At 39.5% G+C, this 10,117-nt stretch overlaps 1 pseudogene; it reads right to left on the minus strand.

The window, feature by feature from the left end:
• Positions 1-6,602: 6,602 nt before the first annotated feature.
• Positions 6,603-7,218, minus strand: LOC138839497 (high mobility group protein B1-like; annotated as a pseudogene).
• Between the last annotated feature and the right edge of the window lie 2,899 nt (positions 7,219-10,117).

The following is a 10,117-nucleotide window of genomic DNA, read 5'->3' on the forward strand; positions in this document are numbered from 1 at the left end:
GGGCCAGCCAGAGGGAGAGTTAGCTCAGGAATGTAAGGGTCTGTGTCCTTTCCTTGACCCCAATGCTGCTTATCTCTCAACCCCCAACTGGATTTTTGTACATGAAAATTTTCTCACTACTACCTGCTTCTCTGGTAGCAAAGGGTGAAACCACTTCCATTTGAACTTCATGTTGATCACTTTGTAAAGGAATTTAAGAGATTTATGATCTCAGATTGAGAGGGAGGACAAGGGCAGTAAAGAGAGCACGTTGATTGGCATATGGGCCACCCAGTTATGGGCAGGGACTGACACAAGAACTGTTGAACTACAGAGTTGAAAGAGGAATCTTGGCAGACTTACTGCAAAGTAGATAATGTGCTAATTCCTCTTGGGGAATTCTGGCTGGCCTATGTTGTATTAGAGGCCATCCGGTTGGATTTGGTAGTGAATTATACAACAGAAAATACATAGGTAATGGGACTTGGGAAATGTCACTATTGAATCATCCTTACCCTTGTTAAGGTTGACTGGGTGGCATGTTCAGTTACTTAAATAACAGTAGGATGTTACTTTCCCTGAAGCTATAACAAGGCAGGGCAATGAGCTCCAAGGATGCTCCAAGAATACTTAAGCTGAGCTTTCTTTCTCTTCCTCTTCAACTTCATTAACATCTGGGGCCTGAAATAATGTGAAATCTTGGACCTTAGAGATCACCTAATGCAATGTCTCCTTGCCCTGCCTTCCCTTCCATTTCCTTGACTCACCTTACTTCCTTTTTAATAATGAGAGAAATTGGGCCCACAGGAAGGAAGAAGTGGCCTATAGTAGACAATATAGCCAGTGAGTGACAGAATGGGACTAGGACCCATGTCACCTCTCTCTGTCTCTCTGTGGCATGGTCTTTCTACAATACAAAGCTGTCTGCATTGTCTCTAAACTGAATACAAAATGCATGCTCATGTTTTCCTCTCATGCTTTTCTCTCTCACTTCATTTGTGCTTCTGACAGATGGTAAACAAACTCACTGTGTGGGCTTTGGTTCACTTAGAAAAGACAAGGAGAAAAGTTTGTCAAGGACTGTTGACATGGAAAAAACAGGGACAGACCAAAAATCAATAAAATTAGTGAAAAGTAACAGGTTTTATTTAATAAGAAAAACTAAAAAAAATCTAAAGCATATGATTTACTCAATTTTTAACCTAGGGACAAGGGACATAAAATTCTGTTTAGTTAACATGTCATGGTAGCAAAATTGTAATGTTTGCCTTTGCTAAGTGAAATTGGTCTCATTTTTATTTGTCCATTGTTTTGAAGCAGGATAATTTTTTTCTTATTTTCTTAATTATAATTTTTTTATTGTGAAAATACTGTACAGAGGCGTTACAATTACATGGGCAAGATAATGAGTACATTTCTTATCAAGCATTGTAGCCGCCTCCTTTGTTTCCCCTTCCCATCCCTTCCCATCCTCCACCCCCCGCCCCCTCACCCGATCCTCCTCCCCCCCCACCAAAGTTGTAAAGTTCATTTTCGACATAACGACTTGTACATCTCATTGTTGCAATGGGTCCACCTGTATTCCTATTTAAACAATTTGTTTTTTCCCTTCTCCTCCACAAATTATACCAACATCAAATACAGTGAAAGCAGGGGTTATACCATGGGGGAGGGACATACAAAGCAATAAAGAAATCATCTTATAAATTTGTTAGAAACAATCGCATGAAAGAAAAAAAACCAATTGAATACATATCTTAGGGTTCATTTCCCTAACATCAGCTTATTTTACCTTTTCTGCTTGACTCAGACATATACTAGTTATTGCAAATAAGGGAAACCATGGGGCCTATGTTTCTTTGGGCCTGGCTTACTTCACTTAATATAATTTTTCCAAGTCTTTCCATTTCCTAACAAATGGGGCAATGTCATTCTTTCTGATGGAGGCATAAATTCCATTGTGTATATATACCACATTTTCTTGATCCATTTATCTACTGAGGGGCATCTGGGTTGGTTCCATATCTTAGCTATGGTAAATAATGCTGCAATAAACATAGTCGTGCTGGTAGCTTTAGAATGGTCTAGTTTGTGATCATTTGGGTAAATGCCCAAAAGTGGGATTGCTGGGTCATAGGGGAGCTCTATGTGGAGTCTTTTGAGGAACCTCCATACTACTTTCCAAAGTGGTTGAACAAGTTTACACTCCCACCAACAATGCAGTAAGGTTCCCTTCTGTCCACATCCCCTCCAGCATCTGTTGTTATTAGAGTTCTTGATTATAGCCATTCTGACTGGGGTGAGGTGGTATCTCAATGTTGTTGGAGTCTTTTGAGGAACCTCCATACTGCTTTCCAAAGTGGTTGAACAAGTTTACACTCCCACCAACAATGTAGTAAGGTTCCTGAAGCAGGAGAATTTTTAAAAATTCATTTTGGATTCTTTAAAAAAGAATAACTATTTCTAGAAAGAGATGTTCTATTTCCTGTTTAAGGACTAGAAAAACCACATATATCATTCAAACCATTTGTATTTTTTACTTTTGAGGAAAAATTCTTGTTTCTTCCTCTGGAATGAGAGGTACAATTGAGGGGCCATGCTTCTTTGAACAAAAGAAGGATGCGTTGCTATGATGTTCTGGCTCTTGTGTTCTTTAGGACAGCATACTAAAGATGTTTGAAGTTGTATTATGCTTTTATACCCTGTGCAGTTACTATCATGATGCTAGTGGGCTTGGTGGTGTATGCCTGTCATTCCAGCTACTCTGGCATTTGAGGCAGAGGGATTGTATGTTTGAGACCAGCTTGGGAAACTTACTGAGAACCTGTCTCAAACTAAAAAATAAAAATGGATGAAGGTATAGATCAGTGTTAGAACACTTACCTAGCTTGTATGGGCTGTGAGTTCAGTCTTCAGTACTGAAAAATGTAAGTGGGTAAGTTCTGGATCTGGCAGGAAATTCTCTTTGCAAACTCTTTGTACCTGCCATTCGTAACCTCTCCTAAATCCTTCTTTAATAGTATTATACTACACAAAGCTAATTGATTATATAAATGTAAGAAAAATAAGGCTGACATTGGCAAGTATGTGGTGAGAAGTGGCTTTTTTCTTTGACTAGAGGGATTGCTAATCAAATGGGTTATGCTCTGATTCTCAGCTCTTCCCATCCCTGCTTCCCATATCCAACACTCCCTACTACCAGAACCCTTATTGCAAACCTTAAAATAACACCATTTAGTTCAGGAGTTCAAAGTCTTGTTAGCAAGAGCCACTAGGCCAATATGGGGGAACATTTTCCTTATAGGTGAAGTTTATTCTATAAGGTGCTATATTTTCTTCAAGTGTCTCACTTTAGACAGAACACCACTTTTCTTCTGTACATAGGGTGATCTGCTAAATATCTTTTTTTGCCAGTCCTGGGGCTTGAACACAGAACTGGGTACTGTCTCTGAGCTGCTTTTGCTCAAGGCTAGCACTCTACCACTTGAGCTACAGCACCACTTCTGGCTTTTTCTGTTTATGTCAGACTGAGGAATCGAACCCAGGGCTTCATGCATGCTAGGCAAGCACTCTACCACTAAGCCACATTCCCAGCCCCTAAATATATTTTTTTTCAGAATTTAATGGAACATTTCCTAGGCAGAAAGAGAATCACTGAAACTGTCCTTTCTACTGTGCACAATCATGATGATCTGTTACATATCTTCTAGAAGAAAGGAGTAGGTTGTGCAGTAGTCCAATGAAAGGATGAGGGAAAGGGTTTTCATTTCTAAGGGATCCTTTTTTTAATACAGAAAAATTGTATTTATTTAGAAGCATTCAGAATGTCAACAAAACAGCTGCAACTTTTTTTTGCCATTACAGTTAACAGAACAATTATTTCGTACAAGCTGCATCAGACAACTGACGAAACAACTACCATCCCCATATATAACTAATTTGTTCTATGCACCAAAAAGAACCTGCTTTAAATTTTCATGCCAATTTACACCCATACTGTACCAGGCAAGGTTAGGGCTATTGAAAATACCACCAGGACAGGGCTATCTAAAGACACATTCAGTAGTGTATTAACTATACAGAAAAAGACACTGAACAGTTTAAAAACAAATTTTACATAGACTTACATTTCAATTTTTTCTTTAAAAGGAGTTAGTTGTGTACAGGGGGTTAAATGCTTTTTTTTCCCTTTCCATATAGATTTTTTATTGTAAAAATACTGTACAGAGGGGTTACAGTTACATGAGCAAGGTAATGAGTACATTTCCTATCCAGCATTGTTACCTCCTCCTTTGTGTTTCCCCTACCATCCCTTCCCTCTCCACCTCCACAACTCCTCCCTCCCCCCTGAAATCGTAAAGTTTGTTTTCAACACAGTGTCTTGTACATCTCATTGTTACAATGGGTCAAACTGTATCCTTATTTCAGCATTTTGTTATTTCCCTTCCCCTCCCCAAATGATAAAAACGTATATACAAGATGCAGGACACGGGAATCAGATACAGTGAAAACAGGGGTTATACCATGGGGGAAGAACATACAAAAGAAACAAGAGAATCACATAGTGCATTATAAGTTCATTAAAAACAATAGCAAGAAAGAAAAAACCACTATGTTCATTTCACTTAACATCATCTTATATGGTCATATGTACATCGCTTTTGACATTCTTTTGCTTGTCCTAAACATGTAATAGTTATTGCAAATAAGGGAAACCATGGAACCTATTGTTCTTTGGGCCTGGTTTACTTCACTTAATATAATTTTTTCCAAGTCTTTCCATTTCTTAACAATGGGGTGATGCCATTCTTTCTGATGGAGGCATAGAATTCCATTGCGCATATATATATATATACCACATTTTCTTGATCCATTCATCTACTGAGGGGCATCTGGATTGGTTCCATATGTTAGCTATTGTAAATAATGCTCGATAAACATTGTTGTGCTGGTAGCTTTGGTATGACCTTGTTTGTGATCGTTTGGATAAACACCCAAAAGAGGGATTGCTGGGTCACAGGGGAGCTCTATGTGGAGTCTTTTGAGGAACCTCCATACTACTTTCCAAAGTGGTTGAACAAGTTTACACTCCCACCAACAATGCAGTAAGGTTCCCTTTTGACCACATTCCCTCCAGCATCTGTTGTTACTAGATTTCTTGATTATAGCCATTCTAACTGGGGTGAGGTGGTATCTCAATGCTGTCTTGATTTTCATTTCTTTTATGGCTAGAGAAGATGGGCATTTCTTCATATGTCTAATGGACATTCTTATTTCCTCTTCAGAGAAGTTTCTCTTTAAGCCTTTGGCCCATTATTAATCGGGCAGTTGTTTCTTTGAGGATTTGTTGTTGGGGTATTTAATTTTTTTAGTTCTAAGTATATTTTAGATATAAGGCCCTTGTCCATTGTGTGGCTAGTGAAGATCTTCTCTCAATCCGTGGGCTTTCTATTGAGCTTGCTAGCTATGTCCTTTGCCATGCAGAAGCTCTGCAGTTTTATTCAATCCCATTTGTCTAACCTTTCTTTGATTTGTTGTGTTTCTGGGTCTCTATTAAGAAAATTTTGACCTGTGCTAAGGAGCCCTAGAGTTTCTTCTATTCCTTCCTGTAATGTTTTCAGGGTGTCTGCTTTGACTTTGAGGTCTTTGATCCATTTGGAGTTGATTCTGGTGCAGGGTGATAAATACGGATCTAGCTTTAGTTTTCTACAGGTGTTTAACCAATTTTGCCAGCACCATTTACTGAAGAGGCTGTCTTTCTTCCATTCTATTTTTTTTAGCTCCCTTGTCAAAGATTAGGTAAGTATAAGTCTGTGGGTTCATTTCTGGGTCTTTAGTACTATTCCATTGGTCCTCAAGTCTGTTCTTGTGCCAGTACCACGCTGTTTAGTACTATGTTTTTTTAGTAGAGTTTGAAATTTGGAATTGATACTTCTCCAGCGTTGTTCTTTCTACTAAGAACTGTTTTTGCTATTTGGGGTCTTTTATTGTTCCATATGAATTTTGGGGTTGTTTCTTCTATTTCATTGAAGAATGAGGTTGGGCATTGATAAGTATCACATTGAATTTGTATATAGCCTTTGGCAGTATTTCCATTTTCATGATGTCAATCCTCCCAATTCATGACCATGGGAGGTTTTTTGACTTCCTTAGTTCTGCTTTAATTTCCTTTTTCAGGTTTTTAAAGTTTTTGTCATAGAGGTACTTCACTTCTTTATTTAAGTTAATTTGTAGGTATTTTATTTTTTGTGGGGCTATTACAAAAGGGGTTGCTTTCCTAATTTCAGCTGCACTCTTTTCATTATTGGCATACAGGAAAGCCATTGATTTCTGAGGGTTAATTTTATACCCTGCTACTTTGCCAAAGTTTTGAATCGGCTCACGTAACTTGGTAGTGGAGTCCATGATGTTCTTTAAATACAAGATCATGCCATCTGCAAAGAGGGAGAGTTTTACTTCATCTTTCCCAATTTGGATTCCTTTTATGTTTGCATCTTGTCATATTGCTGTAGCTAGGCATTCTAATACTAAGTTGGAGAGGAGTGGAGAGAGCAGACATCCTTGTCTCATTCCTGAATGGTTAAATGCTTTATAGACAAGAAAAAAACTGTGCTAGAACCAACTTATTCATCATCATCCTTTTCATTTTCTTCTTCTTCCTCATCCTTTTCATCTTCTTCCTCTTTTTCCTCTTCCTCCTTGCTCTTTTCAGCCTTCACAACTCCCCTTTTCTTGCTGCATTAGATTTTCCTTTAGCTCAGTAAGCAGCAATATTGTTTTTGTATTTTTCCCTCAGCTTAGCAGCCTTCTTTTCATAAGGTTGCTTGGCATCTGAAGCAGTGCTGTTACACATCTCTCCCAGGTTTTTTTTTTGCAACATCTTATAGACCAGGATATTCCCCTTTGATTTTAGGGTGATACTCAGAAGAGAACAAGAAGGAGGCCGAAGGAGACCTCTTGGGTGTATTGGGGTCCTTGAACTTCTTTTTTGTTTCCTCGTTAGGAGGGATGTAGATTTTCATTTCTCTTTTATGACGAGCCATGTCTGCCTTTGCCATATCTTCAAATTTCCCTTTCTCTTTAGCAGACATAGTCTTCCACCTCTCTGAGCACTTCTTAGAGAACTCTGAGAAGTTGACGGAAGCATCCAGGTGCTTCTTGTGCTCCTCCAGGCAAGTTTGCCCAAGGAAAGTATATGATGACATTTTGTCTTGGCTTCTTAGGATCTCCTTTGCCCATGTTTAATTTTTCCTCTGTGAGGCACAGAGTCGTTCGATGCCTGTCTGGCTCTCACTTGCCCCTGCACTGTTTCTATGGAGCTCAATATACCGCAATGGCTGTGAGAGCGGGAGCCAGATGCAGCCTCCTCACTCTCTCCACTCTGTAACCAGATCCTTTTTTTATTCCCATGGAGTGGACTGATCTTAAGACAGGCTCAGATTCATCCTAGGTACTAGCTTTGTTACCTTAGGAAAGTGACTTACCTCCCTTGAGATTTAGCACTCGCCTATAAAATATATGCCATAGTAACCTGTAATAGAAGTCGTTGTTCCACTATAAGTAATGCTCAGGAGATTCTCATTTATCATTATTAATGTTTTCATCTATTTTCAAGAAGACATGGAGGCCCATTGATTACAGAAATGTCTTTCATTACTTTCTACATTTGTGTTTTCTTTATGGAAACATGAATTTACCAAATCCTCTGATCTTTACTGCTTATTCTTCTTGAACCTTCACTAGTGGTTTTGGTTTTCATTTAGTAGGTTAGCAGATATGTTAGCTTGTTTGTGAGATACTAAATAAGATACTAGGCCATATTTTCTGAGACAAGATCTTACATAGCACAGGTTGGGCTCTAATTCATTCTATTTTTATCTTTGCCCCTTGAGTGCTATGGTTACAGTAGGCATATGCCACCATGCATGGTTTAGGATACCAGGTCTTTATTGAGTATATAACTCGTGCATAGAATATATGTGATTAGAAGAGTTTAGGAATACCAATGAGAGAAAATATGTTGCCCAATGTTACCAATGCCTGTATGCAGTGGATAAATAAAACTGTCCTGTAGAGGATTGAACAGAGATGCTGTTAGAGTTGGTGGTTTCTATCTGACACAGTCTGGCTAGGAGGGTCTGAGGAGATTATGTCAAATAGGGCAATGATTTCCAAACTTTGCTGTCAATCAAAATCTGGAGACCTTTCCAAATATCCTGAATCAGAATCTTTGAGAGTGGGATTTGGAATCTGTATGATTAAGACATGATTTTTGTGCAGCCAATCCACAAATCAGAGTCTATGAGAACAGGGTTTTATGGTTGGTTTGAGAATGGAGTTCCTTCCTGAAGGCAAGATAGAGGGGTGTGTTTATGAAAAACAATGAGTTCTAAATGGAATGACCTTTGAGGTTAGTGGGAGAGGAGAGACTGAGCAGTGTAATAGTTCAGTATGAGTGGAAATGTTGAGCCATGGGTGTCGATTTCTGGTGAGAAAAAGAAGATCTAACTGTGAATGAGCTACAAGGTTATTTCCTGACTACAAAGAGAAGATTATGGAATTGTTTGCCAGGATTTTGCCTTTCCTTCAGTTGAAGTCTGCTTCAGGTTGATTAGAAGCTGCAGCTAAAGGTGGAAAAATTCACTGTCTTTGGTTCTTTAGCCAGGAGTGTATACTCATCCGGCCTCCAAGGATTCTGCTTTGTTTCTCTGTGTGGTTTCTAGCCTTTCCCTATTGGTACATTAATTCTATTAGGTGTGGACATGACTTAGTTTTAGAGAGAGTAAATTATAGATAGAAATTTATTTCTCTTACCTCTGGAGTCTTAGAACATCCAGGTGTCTTCAAAGATGGTGCTTTATTGCTGTGTCCTTCCAGCCAAAGGGAAGGTCGAAGGATCTTGTTTTAGCCCTTTTGAACACTAATCTCAATCTTGGGGTTAGAGTGTCTTGTCTTAGACACTTGTCAAATGGCTCCATCTCTTAATGCTATCACATTGGGAATTAGGTTTCAACATATGAAATTTTGGGGAATACATAAATTCAGACCATACCAGTATGTGTGCAGAGGCATCTTTCCATTAAAAAATGTAGGATGCGGGCTGGGAAGGTGGCTCAGTGGTAGAGCGCTTGCCTTGCATGCCTGAGGCCCTGGATTCGATTCCTCAGCACCACATAAGCAAAAAGAAAAAAGCCGGAAGTGGTGCTGTGGCTCAAGTGGTAGAGCGCTAGCCTTGAGCTGAAGAGCTGAGGGACAGTGCCCAGGCCCAGAGTTCAGGCCCCACGACCGGACCAAAAAAAAAAAATGTAGGATGAACTGGATGCTGGTAGCTCATGCCTGTAATCCTAGCTACTCAGGAGGCTGAGATCTGAGGATTGTGGTTTGAAGTCAGCCCAGGCAGGAAAATCTGTGAGGCTCTTATCTCCAATTAACTACTAGGAAACTGAAAGTGGAGCTGTGGCTTAAAGTGGCAAATTGCTCGCCTTGAGTGAAAGAGTTCAGGGACAGTGTCCAGACCCTGAGTTCAAGCCCCATGATCAACCAAAAAAATGTAGGATGTACACACTTTTGCATGGAAAACATCTGAAGATTTCCTTTAGGACCTGAATGAACTCTTTATTTGTGAATGACCATTGGAAGACTCTAGAAGCAGAATTACATGCCTCTGAGGGGGAGGCAAGACTCATACACCCTCAACATTAGTGGTCTAGAAAATTCCCTTTTCCGGAAAACTTACAGCACTGCTCAGCACCACATTGTGTCTGTTAAGTGAGGGCAGCAAAATGAAGCTGAGTGAAAGCTGTTGAATAATAGAGGTACTGAGCATGGGGAAAATGAGCATAAGTGAAAGGGTCTATTTGATTAAAATAGTGTATTGTGAAATACCATGGTGAACCCCCCTGGCGCAATTAAAATACACTTAAAATGAATGACAGGGATACAAAACAGATCCTGTTTGGAGTGTGGGTACTAGTGGAGGGGGGGTGAAGAGATACAGTGAAGGAGGTGAATTGTGATCAGCATACCTTACATACATATAAAAAAATGGGAGAGTGAAGCTTGTTGAGATTGACTGGGGAGGGGGAGTAAGGAAATTAACAGGTGAATCTTACCAAGGTACATTGTACACATTGGACAT

Source organism: Dipodomys merriami, unplaced genomic scaffold, assembly GCF_024711535.1.
Source record: "Dipodomys merriami isolate MVZ:Mamm:240054 unplaced genomic scaffold, mDipMer1.0.p SCAF_3, whole genome shotgun sequence".
Taxonomy (NCBI): Eukaryota; Metazoa; Chordata; class Mammalia; order Rodentia; family Heteromyidae; genus Dipodomys; species Dipodomys merriami.